The sequence below is a fragment of the Corvus moneduloides genome, chromosome 7 (genome assembly GCF_009650955.1).
Source record: "Corvus moneduloides isolate bCorMon1 chromosome 7, bCorMon1.pri, whole genome shotgun sequence".
In the NCBI taxonomy this organism is placed as follows: Eukaryota; Metazoa; Chordata; class Aves; order Passeriformes; family Corvidae; genus Corvus; species Corvus moneduloides.
This window is the reverse complement of record NC_045482.1, coordinates 6,415,770-6,432,276: the sequence shown is the minus strand read 5'-3', so window position 1 is coordinate 6,432,276 and position 16,507 is coordinate 6,415,770. Positions and strand designations below refer to the sequence as shown.

Here is a 16,507-nt window from a genome sequence, read left to right as displayed (position 1 = left end):
TGAAGTAAACACAAAAAACCACTGAAATATTCAAGTGCTCATTAGCATAAATGCAAACTGGAGTGAAACACTTCAAAAGCTGCTAGTGCCGGGGGATTTTACAGGCATTACTGCAAGATTTTGTTTCACCCAAGCTTTTCTTTTATCATTATTATTCGAGCATGCAATATGTCCTTGAATTATTTCTCTTTTTTTTAAAAAAATGGTGGTGAAATGCTTTTGCTTAACAAGCACTTATAAGTCCCTCTACACCAGACAACCAGAGCTTTGTTACATGTGTTGCAGGCAGTTATTTATGCCAAATTCCTCTGCAGCCTGTGTAGCTGCAAGTGAATGTCGTGGAGCCAGTCACTGAGAAGGCAGGATGCCCTGATCCTGGGCCAGGGTACATACTGAACGCAGGATGCCTGGAAAATACAAACTGCCTCTGTGACTAGTTACTCTTAGGCCACATTGGCTCCCAGCCCCTCGTTGCAGGTCAGAGATGTGTCTTCCTTGGGGACCAAGACCACGAGCTTCCTTCTGTCCTAGAAGATGTAAGTTCAGATTTTTGGGTGGGTAATTTTGTGAATGGCCCTTCCAGCTAGAACTGTTGAACACAAGGAATTGTTATCTTTCCTTTCTCTGTTCAATTAAGTGTATGTGAATTAGTTCAGCTACAAGAAGATCACTTCAGACAAAATCCAGAATTTTTAAATTAGAAAAAAACAAAAAAGCAAACCACTTTGCAAATTTGTGGGCATTTGTCTATCATAGCATACAGTTTTGTTCCAAGAGAAAGATCCAAGGAGATCTACTCTGAAAGGATTTGCACAATTTATAATCCTTCAAGGGGTCACTTCAAAAAAATACCTTTTTTTCTTTTTTCCCCTCTTCTCCTTTGCAAAGGGGCACATCCTGCTAGTTTTGGAGAGGTGAATGTAGCATTTCACCTCTTACCTGATGAACAAGGTGACAGACAACATTTGCAGTCCCAGACTTCCCCACAGAGCTTCCCCTGGAGATGGTGTTCTGCCACTTCACCGACTTGGGGGCTTTCCTCTTTCAAAGGCCTTCAGCATCTAAGCTGCAGAAATAGATGAAAGCAGTTTAAAAGTTAAGGCAGCATAAAGAAGCTGGATAAAATGGGGTGTGCCAAGTTCTATTGCCGCAGGCCTGGGCCCTAGGGTATATCACCGTGTCCTGCAGCCATAGGGAGGAGGAGGAGAGAAGATCCAGCAGGCAGGAATTGTGCAGCAAGATTGATTTATTTAATTATTTTACAAACCTTTTATAGACTTTTTTCTTCATAGTCTAATTGGACAAAGGATCAGCCACCCCTTGGGGGTGATTGGCTAAAATCCTAAAACATCCATTGTCAAAATATTTTTCTACTATACCATAAACAAGACTTATCAAGGTTGCAGGTGGCTTGGTTGTTTATATTCCCTGCTACCTCTTCTGTGAGAGAGAAAAGTCTCTCACAGACTTAGAAAATAACAAGAAAATCTTGCTAGCAGCATTTTTGTACCTACAAAGTTCTGTGCCATCATGCTATAAACTGCTGGTTACAAACAATGATGGTCTTACCTGCCAGGTCACAGTGAGTCCTTAAAGAAAATAAAACTGAGGCAGGTTCCTGACTGAATTCAAGTTTCCAGACATCATTTATTATAATTTCTAATTTCCCACACTGCAAAGCAGAGAGGTTTGGGGGTTTTTTGACATCTGGTATTTCTTTAACTCAACTTCCTAAAGTAATTCCTTTAAGAGATAGAAAGTCAGGACACTTAGTTTTTACCCAACCTTACTGTCATCATGGCTTTCACTAGAGTAAACAGGAAGCCTTCTGCAGTTTCGTGGAGTCTTTCAGCATTAGCAGTTAAGTGACACATTAAAAAAATACGGTTTATGGTGTACAGCAGTGGTGAAACAGGCAATATTTTTCTTGTTTCGGTTCATTCAGCTGAAGAATAAAAAAAAACCTAAAAAGCTCCAAATAAAATAACTTACTGGACTTCAGTCCAGAAACAGAAAATCATTTCTTCCTCCAATCCCAGCACAGAAGCAGTTTAACTATTTTCTACATTAATTGGAAATTTAAAGATGCTTTAGGAACAACAACAACAAAAAATAAAAACAAACAAACAAAAAAATTGAGTAACAAGTTTTGAACAAGTTTTGACTTGCATTCCCTTTAAAGTGTGAGGGATTTTTATGCCTAGTCAGGAAAGCAGAAAGTAATGACTGTTTCATGACTTCACTAGAGCATCTTCGAACAGTAATTTTTCCAACTGACAATTATTTTTTGTATTATTTATTAAATCTTAATCCAACTAAAAACATGTTTCCTTGATATGCATACTGCTCCTTTACTAAGGAAACATGTAATAAGGTAATCCAAATAAAGCCTGCCAAAACACCACATGAAACAGTAAAACCTCCAAAGCAATAATCCTCAACCCCCCCTCCCCCCCCCACACCCTTTAAAACCTTACCCTGCACTGTATCAGTCACTGGACATCTCTGAATGAGGTCACAAATCCCCAAATCTTTATGGAACCAACCACCCTCGGCACAGCCTCCAGAACACTTCTGCAGCTCATAAACAACCCAAAAGAATAATTTGGGCATCTTTGAGGCTTATCCTTGGACAACAGATAGTGCTATCATGTGGGGAAGCCTGCACACGGCAAGCATCCTCAGAACAGCTGGGGGAAGGGTTATTGATACAGAGCCACAAGTTTTGTTTGTGAACTCAGGGGATAAGAGAGGCGAAAAGAAGTGGCTGCACAAGTGCTTGGATGGAGTGTTCTAGTGAAACCTCAGCTTTTCCATAGGAAAAATTGTTGACATTAATACCTTTATTCATTGGACCATAGTCCAAGCAGAATCTAAGCGCACACACACAAAACTGAAGTTGCAAATACAATTCTGAATTATCTTTTTTGCAATGCCTTACTGATCAGAGAACTAAGAAAGCTGCTTCTAGAGGGGGAGCCAGGAAAGCCATAGTATGAACTGGTGTGAGGGTTTTTTTAAATGAAACTTTAACAGTTATCAGCAATTTACTTTTCTAACAGAGTGTATAAATAAGGTTTTCCCTCAAAAAGGTTTTCATATATGTAAATATATACATATATATATGTAAATAGTGACTTAAATGTCAGCATATTCATGACTTTCTAAAGTTTGAATGAATTATCAAGCTTTATCTTTACATTTTTCATTTTGAAGCTATAAAAAGATATTTTGTAGTTTTTCACACTATCTCTATGCTTCTGAAGATGTCTGCACAGAAGTTCTCTCTGCAGAGAAGTCAAATTTGAGAGATCTGGGATGAATTTTAGACAGTTCTCCAATACTGAGACTCTTTTGCCTTTACACACAAATAGCGTGACACTTCAAATGCCACCAGAACTGACTGGAACTGAGCAGGAAGAGAAAAAAAAATTCAGATGCAATAACTTTGGGGTTTTTTTTCCTTAGACATCATACCAAGCTCATACCATTTCAGATAATAAAAAACTACTAGCCCAGAACCCCAAGCTTATGTGTTCATTTTCACTTTTTAAAAGGTGAAGAATCCCCAGTCAAATATATCAAAGAGCAATACAAATAAAGAATTTAACCCTCTATTGCACGTAGTTTCACTTTCAATATCCTCATGTACAGTTGCCAGAAGTTAGGTATGATAAGATAAAGAAACATTAAACTTCTGCATCCTTGGGCTGCTCTGCTCATTTCATCACATTTGAAAGATTAAACATTTGGGCATGGTATGTCATTAGAATTTGTCCATAAATCAGAATATGTCATGCTCTTCACTGAAAAATTAGAGGCCCTTTCACCATCCCTCCTTTTAGCCAACAATAAACTGTTCACATAACAGCAATCAAATCCCATCTCAGTTATCATCTTGATAAATTAAATGACTTACTTCAGCTTATCAGTAAAAAGAGCCTTCTGTAGCTTTGAAAATGTCCATGTGGCTTTTTCCTCTTCTTGGGTTTTTTATTTCCAAAATGGGGATGTCAAAGCAAGTCTGAGCATTTCAGTAGCAGAGTTATTGAGACATGCATTGATTTTAGATTTTGCCATCCCTGTTAGATAGCAGAGAGGATGAATACTGCCACAGGTCTGGAAGGAAAATGCTCAGGCTAATAAATATTGAGCAGCACAAAAGCTTGTACAGTATTACAAATTCAAGGTCCACTTGAATTTACTGTACTTTTAGTGTCCTTTACCTACCTTCCTCACTTATCACCCTTGCCTTAGTTTATGTATCCTTGTATGAAACACTTGGACTGGTTTACCAGTGAATTTATGTGAGTTACTGCTGAGAGGAAATAAAAACCAAAAATGATGAGTACAGTGAAATATAAGTTTGAAATTGTAATTCTAGTCATGCTTGCCAGATAGTCCATTAACATTTTCTAAGCTGACAAGATACTGCTGCTTTTACAGAGCACTAGGATTGATTTAAAACTCTGCTGACTGAGCAGGTATTCACTACTCCCTCAAACCCACTCTAGAGATATAACTGGCATGTTAGATTTAGTATCCTTAGATAAAAACAGAGAGCAAATTATTTTATTGTTGGTATAACCATCACACCACTGACATTTTTCATTACAACATTACAAACTTGGTTGAGGAGAAGAAGAATTGACGGAGGAGAAGAATAATTGAATTCTTTCTTACACTTGCCTTTAAAGTGTTAATATATCTCTGTTTAAAAAAAAATAAAATTAATGGGGAAAGGTCCCCAGGTTTTGTATTTAGAATGTCTTTGGAACCAGAATGCCATGGAAATTAAAAGGCTTGGGTTGGACAGTCACTGCTGGAGGGTCAGCACAGCAGCGGAAAATGTCCTTCCACCCCCTTCTTAAGCTCTAGGGCAAGTCCTCTCTTGCTGCAAGTTAGCTCTAGGTGTTTACCAGCCATTAACCTAAAAGTGGCTATAATTTCTCAGCCTGTAATTAGCAATGGTGACTAAACCTGATCAGGCATCATCCTGTCAGCTGTCTCGGATTACAGATGGAAGGCACCTCTCCCTCTCTCCAGTCATGACAATTCATTAGTTCTGCTGTTTGAGAGCAGCTGTACTATTTGCGAGGTAATTTATTCAGATTCCCTCAAAATTATTGCTGAAACGTGGGAAGATAAGTGATTTGATGAGGCTGTGTATTTACTGTCAGATAACACAGGTTGGCTCTGTGGTCAGAAGTGATGGGAGATTATGTTTCGTGAGAAATATCACCCCTTTTAAGGCAAAAGTCTAATAAATTCTATGAGGCAAAGGACAAAACGCTTTAACATGTCAGTCATGTCTCACAGTGTTATCCACAAAACACGCCTAAAATTGTACATGTGAAGTTCATTAAAATTTTACCTTTCTGTCACAGCTTATTGAAGCATTTTTCTAAAAAGCCTCTGATTTAGTCAAAGCTGATCAAAGCATGAGAACATATAAAATGCTCTGCTTGATCAGCGAGTAGGGCAGGACAAGTAAAATTCAACAGACTTAATTGCCAAGCTAAAACTGATGAATTTAGAATTTAGGGATTAAACTTGTGCTCTGAGAAATAACATCAATGTGTGTCTTCTGAACAGACCTGGAACAAACCCACAAAATTCAGTGTAACTTGTGTCTCTTCTCTAGCCCCAGTGATAACACTCACCCCTGCATATGGCAAAGCTTGGGGAGAATGACTCGGCAGCGGGGTTCAAACCACATCACTCCCTGGAGCTTTAATCTTATTTCCTATTAATACTACACCAGCAGACCAGTCACACCAAGCTGGACCCAAAGTCAGTTTGTAACTTCAATAAAACATCTCCCCTTTGTTTCATTGGAATAATGTTTGCCATATTTCTTTCATACATACATTGATAGAGCCACGGCCCCCACGACTGACTGGGACTGAGGATGCTCAGCTGCTTATTGTTGGGGTGGGTCAGCCTGCTCTCGGGCTGAAACCATCAAATGTCAGTCACCAGAAGAGATCACTGAGGTCTAGGTTACCTCCCCCTGGGTGGCTCCCAATCCTAAATTACCTCCCCCTGTGCCAGAAAGTTCTCCCTTTTGTAGTTATTAATTGGTTCCCTGTTATGACTCCTGCCCCCCTGTTTTCCCCATTTGTTCTGAAAAATTGTATCCTCCCCTCTGCTTGTACCCCATTGGTTGTTTTCCCTTTCCCTGCCTTACTCCACCCCCCATAAAGGGGGCTAGCCCGCGTCTCCTCGAGGCTTCACTGGTCCCTGGTCCTTCCTGCAAATAAATCTGTTGGAACTCACACCAGAAGCCCCTCCTGCCTTCTTTGCTTCCGGGCTAGCGCCAGCCTGATCATCGGCTGCCCGACGTGCTTCCTCTGAGGAGGAGCCAGCGCATGCACCCATCTCACGCTGATTCCACTGAGCCGTCCAGCGAGGATGCTGTGGAGGCCAACGCTGCGTCCCCTCTGCCCGAGGGCACGCCGGGGCTTGTGCTGACAAGCCCCCGGTTGCGTTAGGTTGGCGCCCTGAACAGGGACGACACACACGTGCGTTCCTGCATCGTCCTCGCTGCCAGGAGGCTGCGAGTGTCAGCGATTCGGAGCCACCGACACCTCTCGCGGCAGCATGCTCTGTTTTAAAAGCCGCGCTCCGAGAGGAGGTTGCCAACTCCTGCCAGGAGAGCAGCCTGATCCAGAGGACCCCACCGTGCCTTTTTGTTTCCAGGACCGGAAGCCTGTGTCTTCTTGTGAGTATTCTTGTGATTCCCGGCCCCTGGGAAATTATTTTTAATTTCTCCTTTTTGCTGGTGGTGGGTGAAGTTTGAGGCTGAGGTTTAAGATGGGAGCTAAGCTTTCTCAGCCTCAGCAGGAGGTTTATCTCCAAGTTGGGGAGTCCCTGAAGAATTGTGGGTTAAAGTTATCAAAGGGGTTTTTGAAAAGGTTTGTTAAGTGGCTGTTCTTTTATTTTCCCCAGATGTCCCCTGCTAATTTGAAGTCAGCCACGTTTTGGCAATTTGTGGGGGACAAAATATTAGAATTAAACCAAAGGGGAGATTCCTCCGGAGAGAGGTTTCTCTACATGGTCTGGGCTTTGAGAGATATACACAAAGCTAATCGGAAAATTAAAGAAAAGCCCCGAGTTCTCCCCAGTTCTTCCCAAGTCCCTCTTTCCCCCCTTCGCATTCCTCATCCCACTACCCCATCGCTGAAAAGACCGGGAGTTGTAAAATGCCCAGAGGCACAGGGCTGCCACCGTCTCCCTGACTCTCCTTGATCCTCTCAGCTGCCCTGATGAAGTAGTTCTGGCCAAGCTGTTTCGGCTTCTACCCAAACCCTCTCTCCTATGCCCTCTTCCCCGGTTGTTCTCCCAAAAAGCAGTTCCCAGTTTTATTGCCCTGAAAATGACGGTGAAGGCTTTTCTCCGTCCACCGGTTTGTCCCCTTTCCCTGCTGTTCCTGCACTCCCCCAAAATAGAGGGGACCGCATGGCACAGCCCGCCTTTTTTCCTTCTTCTTCCCAAAATCCTCTTGCCCCCCTCCTCCTCACCCTGTCCTGGCCCTGCCCCCTCCTAATGTGAGGTCTGTGAGCTCCTCCTTTGCGCCGGGTCCCGCCCCCTGCGTCGGGAGTCCCCACCCTTCCCATGGCCACTCCTCTTTGTCCTCAGCCCCCGCCTACCGGGAGGAGCCTTCTGGTTCCCACGCCTCGTCTGCCGGTTCCCACGCTGTGGAAACCGGAACCGACACCATCTTGAACCTGGAACCGGGAGCCTCCTCTGGTCCCTTCACCGCTCCGGTTACTTATAATCGAGCTGGTGGCAACCCTTTGACCCTGCTGGGCTCAACGAACTTTGTAAAGCCCAGAAGGAGTTTGAGAGGGAGAGTCCGTATTTCTGGAGTCTCCTGCGGGCCACCCTCACTAATACAGTGTTGGTCCCAGCAGACCTCCAAAGCATTTTTTCCTGCTTGCTTTCTCCGGCCACATTCAAGTTGTGGGATGACGGGTGGAGAAAGCAACTAAGAGAGGTCCTCCCAATCCTGTTGCAAGACCCTAATAACGCAGGGGTTTCCATGGACCCCCTTACCGGTGAGGGGTTGCTTGCCAAGCCACAAGACCAGGCCCGAAACACCCCAGAGCCGGTCTTAAATGCTGTTAAACATGCGGTGGAGCAAGCATTTTTTAATGATGCCCCCTAAATCGGCGCCTCTACTAAATTTTACTGAAATTCGGCAACTCCCAAATGAACCATTTATTGACTTTATTGACAAATTAAAATTAGTGGTGGAGAAGCAAGTGGAAGATACAAGAATTAGAGAAAGCATAATCAGTCAAATAGCTAAAGCTAATGCAAATGAACCTTGTAAGAGAGTGATTATGACCCTTCCACTTGATCCTCCACCAATGTTAAAGCAGATGATTTGGCACTGCACAACCTTAGTTCCAACTGGCCAACCAAATTTAAAAACGAGGGGGAATGTGGTGGGAGCTGCGGGTGCCGCTGAGGCAACGGCACCTCAGGACGAGAGGATGACAAACAGAACCTGGACCTGTCACAGATGTGGCAAGCCAGGACATGTGGCCCGGAACTGCAGAGCTCCAGCCCCAATTAATCAAAGTTCCCGAGCTGTTTCCCCAGGGCAAGTACCATCGCCCACTCCCATGGAGGTATAGCCGGGAAACTGAGGACCCAGCGCAGATCTGCGGCCCTGCGTGATGACATAAATAAAGAAGCTGCAACCAGAAAAACTGTGACTGCAGCCACTGCAACCACGATGGACTCCATCACACCTCAACGGGTCCTCGTGAGCTGCAAAGGACTGAAAGACTGCTGCTTGTTTATAATAGGAGACACCACGCGTACACCACCAGAGATCTCAATAACACCAGAGATTGTCCAAGTAGGATCACGAGGACTCTTTACAGTTAACATCCAATGTATTCATCCACCTTTCTTTCTTGCAGCTGGCCAGGTTCTCGCCCAGGCCATCCTCATGCCCAGAAGTTCACCAGATAACTACAACCCATGTGTCTTCTGGGCTGAGGTGGTAGGGGAGGACAAGCCGATGCTAAGCTGCAAGATTTCATGCCAGGGCTCGGACATCAGCCTAGCAGGGATGATGGACACGGGGGCAGACGTGACGGTCATCGCCTCCAACAACTGGCCGTCACATTGGGGGTTGCAACCAGCGGAAGGTATTGTTACGGGTGTGGGAGGATCTGTGGCTGCCCAGAGAAGCAGGACTCTTGTCCAGATTGAGGGTCCAGAGGGGTGGATTGCAACAGTCCGTCCATTTGTTATTGACTCTGGGTTTACATTGTGTGGCAAGGATCTCATGTCTCAGTGGGGAGCCCAGGTTGAGATCCCATCTCAACCCCGGGATTTTCAGTAGGGGCCACTGCGGAGTGTCCCACCCAGAAATTGAATTGGCTCACCAATAAAAGGGTCTGGGTGGATCAGTGGCCTTTAAAAACACACCAATTGAGAGCGCTCACTCACTTGTGGAGGAGCAGCTGGGGAAGGGGAGCATTGAGCCTTCCAACAGCGCTTGGAACTCCCCGGTCTTTGTGATCCGGAAGCCAGGGACAGACAAGTGGAGACTCCTTCATGACCTGCGGAAAATTAACGAGGTCATTGAGGACATGGGACCCCTGCAGCCTGGAATGCCATCACCCTCTATGCTCCCTAGGCAGTGGAAGCTAGCAGTCATAGACATCAAGGACTGCTTCTTCCATATCCCCCTGCATCCGGACGATGCACCCCGGTTTGCCTTCTCGGTGCCTTCCCTCAACCGAGAGGCTCCCATGCAGCGCTACCAGTGGCGAGTTCTGCCGCAAAGCATGAAAAACTCGCCCACCATCTGCCAGTAGTATGTCGCTCACATTCTGTCCCCTGTCCAGAAAAAGGCAGCTAGAGCTGTGATCCTACACTACATGGATGATGTTTTGGTGTGTGCGCCCACACAGCAGTACCTGGACTGGACTCTGGGGGAGGTAATCAGAGCTTTAGAGGCTGATGGATTCGAAATCCATCCCGAAAAGGTCCAGAAGACCTCACCTTTTAAATATCTAGGACTCAAAATTGAGGAGCAGACAGTGGTGCCCCAACCGTTAAAGATCAATGATAACCCCAAGACTCTGCAGGAACTCCATCAACTCTGCGGATCCATCAACTGGGTGAGGCAGCTCCTGGGACTGACGACTGAGGACCTTGCCCCTCTGTTCAACCTGCTTCATGGAAACGAGGATCTCAAATCCCCGAGGCAGTTGACAGAAGAGGCAAGAAACTCCCTCATCAAAGTCCAGGAGGCGCTGTCATCTCGCCAAGCCCATCGTTTTGCCCCAAGTCTGCCCTTTCAGTTCATAGTGTTGGGGAAAATGCCGTACCTCCATGGGCTGGTTTTCCAGTGGGACAAGGTGCAGAGGGATCCCCTTCTGATTATTGAGTGGGTTTTCCTCTCGCACCAGCTGTCCAAAAGTATTACCACGCCACAGGAGCTCATGGCTCAGTTGGTGATAAAGGCTAGGTCTCGCCTCTGTACCCTTGCAGGGTGTGATTTCACAAGTGTTTACCTGCCACTAACAACCAATGCACTGGACCATCTCCTTCAAAACAACAATCATCTCCAATTTGCCTTTGATAGTTATTCAGGACAAATATCGGCTCACAACCCGAAACACAAATTGTTCAATTCAGCCTTTAAATTAATTCCAAAAGAAATTCAGAGTCGTGAACCCCTCAATGCCCTGACGATCTTTACGGATGGTTCTGGGGCATCTCACAAGTCTGTCAGCGCTTGGAGGAATCCTTGCACTCAAAAGTGGGAGCCTGATGTGCAGGTGGTCGAAGGATCACCGCAGGTTGCAGAGCTTGCCGCAGTGGTCAGAGCATTTGAGCGGTTCAACGAACCTTTTAATTTGGTAACAGATTCAGCATATGTAGCAGGAGTGGTGTCCAGAGCAGAAAGAGCATCGCTCAGAGAGGTGGCAAATCCAAAAATCTATAACTTGCTTTCGAAGCTAATCCAAATTGTCTTCCACCGAAAGCAACCCTTTTATGTAATGCATGTGAGGTCACACACTGACCTGCCAGGATTTATTGCCGAAGGGAACAGGAGAGCAGATGCCCTAGCTATGCCCATCGAGCTAGCGAATCTGCCTAACAGATTCCAGCAAGCCCAGCTGAGCCATGCAATGTTCCATCAAAATGCTCCAGCTGTCACCTCACTAGAGACCAGGCGAAAGCCATTGTGGCGACGTGCCCCAACTGCCAAAAACATCAGCTTCCATCACTAGGTCAGGGGGTTAACCCCCGAGGCCTAGGCAGTTGTTAGGTATGGCAAACAGATGTCACCCACTTCCCCCAGTTTGGCCACCAGAAATATATTCACGTTTCTGTGGATACTTTTTCTGGTGCAACCTTTGCCTCAGCTTACCGTGGGGAGAGGGCCAAAGATGTCATCAACCACCTAGTCCAGGCCTTTGCTGTGTTGGGGACACCAAATAAATTAAAAACTGACAATGGCCCTGCGTACACCTCTGCAGAGTTGAACAGATTCATGAGTGAGTGGGGTGTGGATCACATCACTGGCATCCCTCACTCACCCACAGGCCAAGCCATCATGGAAAGGAAACAGACACTAAAAAGACTGCTTGAACAACAAAAGGGTGGCAATGAGATCGCTGTCCCCACCATAAGACTGTCCAAAGCGTTGTTCACTTTGAACTTTTTAAACTGTTCCTATGAGGAACCTTATCCTCCCATCCTGAGACACTTCACAAACTCTACCAAACATAAACTGACTGAGAGACCTGATGTCCTAATAAAGGACCCTGACACTTTACAGATATGTGGCCTGTACCCCCTAGTCACCCAGGGTAGAGGCTACGGGTGTGTTTCAACCCCCTTAGAAGGACCTAAATGGATCCCTGGAAAGTGGATCAAACCTTTCTTAACAAAGACGTCAAAACCAAAGCAGCCTGAAAACGCAGTAGCAACAGCCTGGAAAAGGAGGAGAAACAAGACCTCCTGAATAAACAAGAAATTCTCCTCCCAGGCTGCAAAGACAAACATTCCCTTTCCCACCGTCTCTATTGTGTTTCCCTCCCCTAAGTGGCCCTTTGTTTTGAAAGAGGGGGAGTCCAAGGGAGCCATTGTTATTTAAGTTAATTGTATTTGTATTAATTTTATTTGTTACAATGTTCCTAAAGTTATCTCCCATAACTGCATGATGACATCCTACATGCTGCTGTCCCACCTGCCACTGCAGCTCCTCCTGTACACTGGGAGCTCCAGTAGCCGGATTCCTTCAATTATCAAGGACATTGTATGGGGTTTCTTTATGGAGTTGTTAATTTTATTAGCCCTTCCCATTTTTAAGTATTTGGTTTTGAAATCTCTTAAGCCTTTCCCCTCATTTCAATGTAATAAAGAAGGGGGAGATGTTGGGGTGGCTCAGCCTGCTCTCGGGCTGAAACCATCAAATGTCAGTCACCAGAAGAGATCACTGAGGTCTAGGTTACCTCCCCCGGGTGGCTCCCAATCCTAAATTACCTCCCCCTTTTCCAGAAAGTTCTCCCTTTTGTAGTTATTAATTGGTTCCCTGTTATGACTCCTGCCCCCCTGTTTTCCCCATTTGTTCTGAAAAATTGTATCCTCCCCTCTGCTTGTACCCCATTGGTTGTTTTCCCTTTCCCTGCCTTACTGCACCCCCCCATAAAGGGGGCTAGCCCGTGTCTCTTCGGGGCTTTTGCTGGTCCCTGGTCCTTCCTGCAAATAAACCTGTTGGAACTCACACCAGAAGCCCCTCCCACCTTCTTTGCCTCCGGGCAAACACCAGCCTGATCATCGGCTGCCTGACGTGCTTCCTCTGAGGAGGAGCCAGCGCACGCACCCATCTCACGCTGATTCCACTGAGCCGTCCAGCGAGGACGCTGTGGAGGCCAACGCTGCATCCCCTCTGCCCGAGAGCACGCCGGGGCTTGTGGTGACAAGCCCCCGGTTGCGTTAGCTTATGATGCCAAATTTTCCTATGGATTTGATTTAGCCTTTCACCCAGCTTTAGCATTCAAATATATCCATGCACTGAGTACACTGATATGTTTCCAGCAATAAAATGTCATAAACACTGACAACCTCTTCATGGTCTTAAATCCAATATCCTGTGGCCTCACTGACTTCTGGATTTTAATTTGCTATCCCAGTGCACAGTAATTTCTGCTTATCTCTGTCACAGTCTTAAGCACATCTCAAAATGAAATTCTGGCAGGTTGTCATGTTTGTTAAGAACAGGTGCTCTGACTTTTTGCAGCTGGTTTTTCTTTTCTATCTGTTCTTTGAAACTGGGCTCTGTGTGTATGTGAATGTATCATCTCTGACCATCTGAATATGTAGATCTTTTAATCCCCATTTTTATACATACATGCATAGACATTAATTTCAATCAGGGAAAGCTAAGATGAAATACCAATAAAAGAGGAGTTGTTAGGCATGACATTTCATTTATGGATATAGCTGACAAGATTAATGTCTGAGCCAGCAGCCTGTCCATTACTACCTTCCGCTACTAGGGAACGACACCATGTGTAACAACTCACTCCTCACTGCTCATGAGAAATTCTCACTGCCAGATTATTCTCTTGCCCTCAATTTGTCTATGCAATGCTATTAATTAAACCATGAAACCCTGATAATTTTCAATGAGGAATTCTGCATGATCCCTTTTCAGGGCACATGAGTACGTGTACATTTGTGTATTTTCTCTTGATTAATATTTTAAATTTCTTTAATGCGTGACTTACCTGAAGGAAGGTCAGCTCCCCAGGACTCTGCTCATTGAAAGAAAACTTCAAAGCAAAGGAATGCACTTGTAACCTGGATTCAACTAAAAGACTGAACTAATTCCCTTTGAGCACTTTATGCAGCAAGGGGTGGTTTTAAAGTCTGGTCCCATTTTATAATGGAGTTTTCCCCTTCATAATACAGTAAGCTACTTTTGGCTGGATACACTGAGAAAAATGATAAACTGGTACTTACCACTAGTTCACCTGGCCCAGTAACAAGAACAGAACTGAGAAGCAAATGCTAAGAGTGAAAACAAAGTGAATTTTATAGAAAGTACTGCATGGATAGCTTCGATAATATATGCTTTTACAAATAATTATCCATCATCTAGAAAGAGTATGGAATAACATAGCAAAGGCTTTGACTGGAACCAGTTTTGGCTGACACACCTTCCTTCAGAGAAGCTCTCCTCTTTTGAAGCCATTCTGTAAATTGCATAAGGATGGCTGTAGCCAGAGAGCCCAGCAGTTCTGATTGAAAACCAGCACAGTAATGAGGAAATGTGTTAGCAGGAGCTTCATTTGTTCTGATCACCAGGAGATTAGCCTTATGCAGGCATTAACATGTATATAGGCAGGAAAAAGCAAACCAAACCAGTAGACTGGGTAGAGAACACCTCTATTGCTCCCCACTCCCACCTTCAGGCACCTAAAAATAAATATATTTAGGTAGTGGGAGAAGAGAAAGAGAAGAATTAGAGGAATCATACAGAACCACAGAATGCTTTGGACTGGAAGGGACTTTAAAGCTTATCCAATTCCAATCCGCTGCCATGGGCAGGGACACCTTCCACTAGACCAGGTTACTCAAATTTCTATTCAATGTGGCCTTGAACACTTGCAAGAATCCACAGTTTCTCTGGGCAACCAGTGCCAGTGCTTCACCACCCTCTGAATAAAGAATTTCTTCCTAATATTTAGTCTGAACCTGCCTTCTCTCATTTTAAAGCCATTATTCCTTGTAGGAGAAGAGAGAATATTGGTGAAAGTATAAGCAGATTTGTTTCCAGACATAATTTCCAGAATGATTATTCTACAAGTGAGTGAGGAACTGATCCTTAGTGTCTTGGGTCCCTTTTATTCTCAAACCTCTCTATTCACACTGTTAAATTAATTTCTTGCTTCCAATATGAAATGAGAAAATACAATTTTAAGGGGAAAAAATAATTATATATCAAGTAGAACACCAAGAAATGAAGAAAAATCCATTTTATTTTAATGCCTGTTTAAACAGGATGATAGCTTTGAATTTTACCTCAGGGGAGAATTTTAACTGATTTACACAAAAAAAAAAAAAAAAAAGCATTGTCTAAGTTACCTAGCACATAGGGATATCCCTAAGAAAATTATTTATTTGCACAACTGATTAGAGGGAAAACAAAGGCTAAGAAGATTAGGACACGACACCTGTGTGTGTGAAAAGGGAAATATTAAAAGAAGATTGCATTTTTCCCCATGAATGCAAATAGATTCATACCAATAGATTTGATGCTTTGTATTTAAAAAAATAAATAAATAAATAAATAAATCTTTCTGTAAGTGCAGAGATCAAGGGTATTTTTTTAACACATGTCAGAGAAGGAATACCTTCCATGTCCTAGATGATCCCCAGGAATAGTAGCTGTGTACCAGCACACAAAGTGTTATCCCAGTAGTCTGAGCTTCTCCACAACTTCACATGTGCATCATGTATACAATACAATTGGCAGGAAAAACCCAACCCTTATTAATTCAAATCCATAATTTGCATCATTTATGAAACCTCTGAAATTCAGAGGTGTTAGGCATTTTCAGTCACTGTCCAGGACAGTGGATCCCTTATCTGTGGATACTGTTCAAAAGACAGCGAGAAAATCCACCGTGTTCAAAATACAACAGACTTGTTCACACCACTCAGCAAGAGTAAAAACGCCATCCCTGCCTTTATCAAATGCTGGCTTTATTTCCAGCAATGTTTTGTACATTTTAAGCACCTAAGTACTTCACTAAACACTTTTCTACCACCTATCACACATCAGTATCACAAAACTTCTTGACAGCCTTTACATTTTTCAGAAGGGGGAGCTTCACACAGGACTAACTTGACCTGGGAAAGTGTTACTATAGAAAATCACTGGAGAATGATTTTATTGACAGTGAAAAATGAGTGTTCTGAGCTTTTCTCTTTGAGGAAATGCACTGGCTGCCACCAGCAGGTATTTCAGCACACAGCTGTCCCCCCCTCAGCCCCAGTCACATCCTTTTTGCAGCACCAAAATGTCACACACGTGGCAGCCACATTAACATCTGCCTCATTTCTTGTTACTGGAATTGTCTCTGGTAACAAAAGAGAAACTCAAAGCCAATTTTTCCACCAGGAGTATCTGTCATCACCTTGGACTTCACGTTCAATGCATTTGGAAAACTCAGGGTAAGGTGTCTGACATGTGGGCTGCTTCACCATAAAAATCTAATTTCTTTGCCATGCCTATTGTGCTGAACAGAAAATGAGGTGTTTGTGCTGAAAGAGAATGTGCTTGTTTGTGTATAGGAGTCAACATGTTAAACAGCTCCCTGGAGCATTAAAGAGAGAAGAAAAATGGTAATTCCAGGTAAGAAGCAATATCACAGGGAAAACCTAAAGCAACACCTGAAGAACCTTACCTTTTAATATTTTTTATAAATTGATGCTCTACTGGAATTTAGGAGATCAA

The 16,507-nt window shown here is 44.0% G+C and overlaps 1 long non-coding RNA gene across 6 annotated transcripts in view; it reads right to left on the bottom strand.

Annotated features, from left to right (window-relative positions):
- LOC116446737 overlaps positions 1 to 16,507 on the bottom strand; it is a 76,725-nt gene that overhangs the window by 15,046 nt on the left and 45,172 nt on the right. For all 6 annotated transcript variants that reach the window (XR_004241333.1, XR_004241332.1, XR_004241336.1 and 3 more), the window contains one exon: positions 940 to 1,066. This is a non-coding gene — a long non-coding RNA (uncharacterized LOC116446737). The remainder of the gene's footprint in view (positions 1 to 939; positions 1,067 to 16,507) is intronic.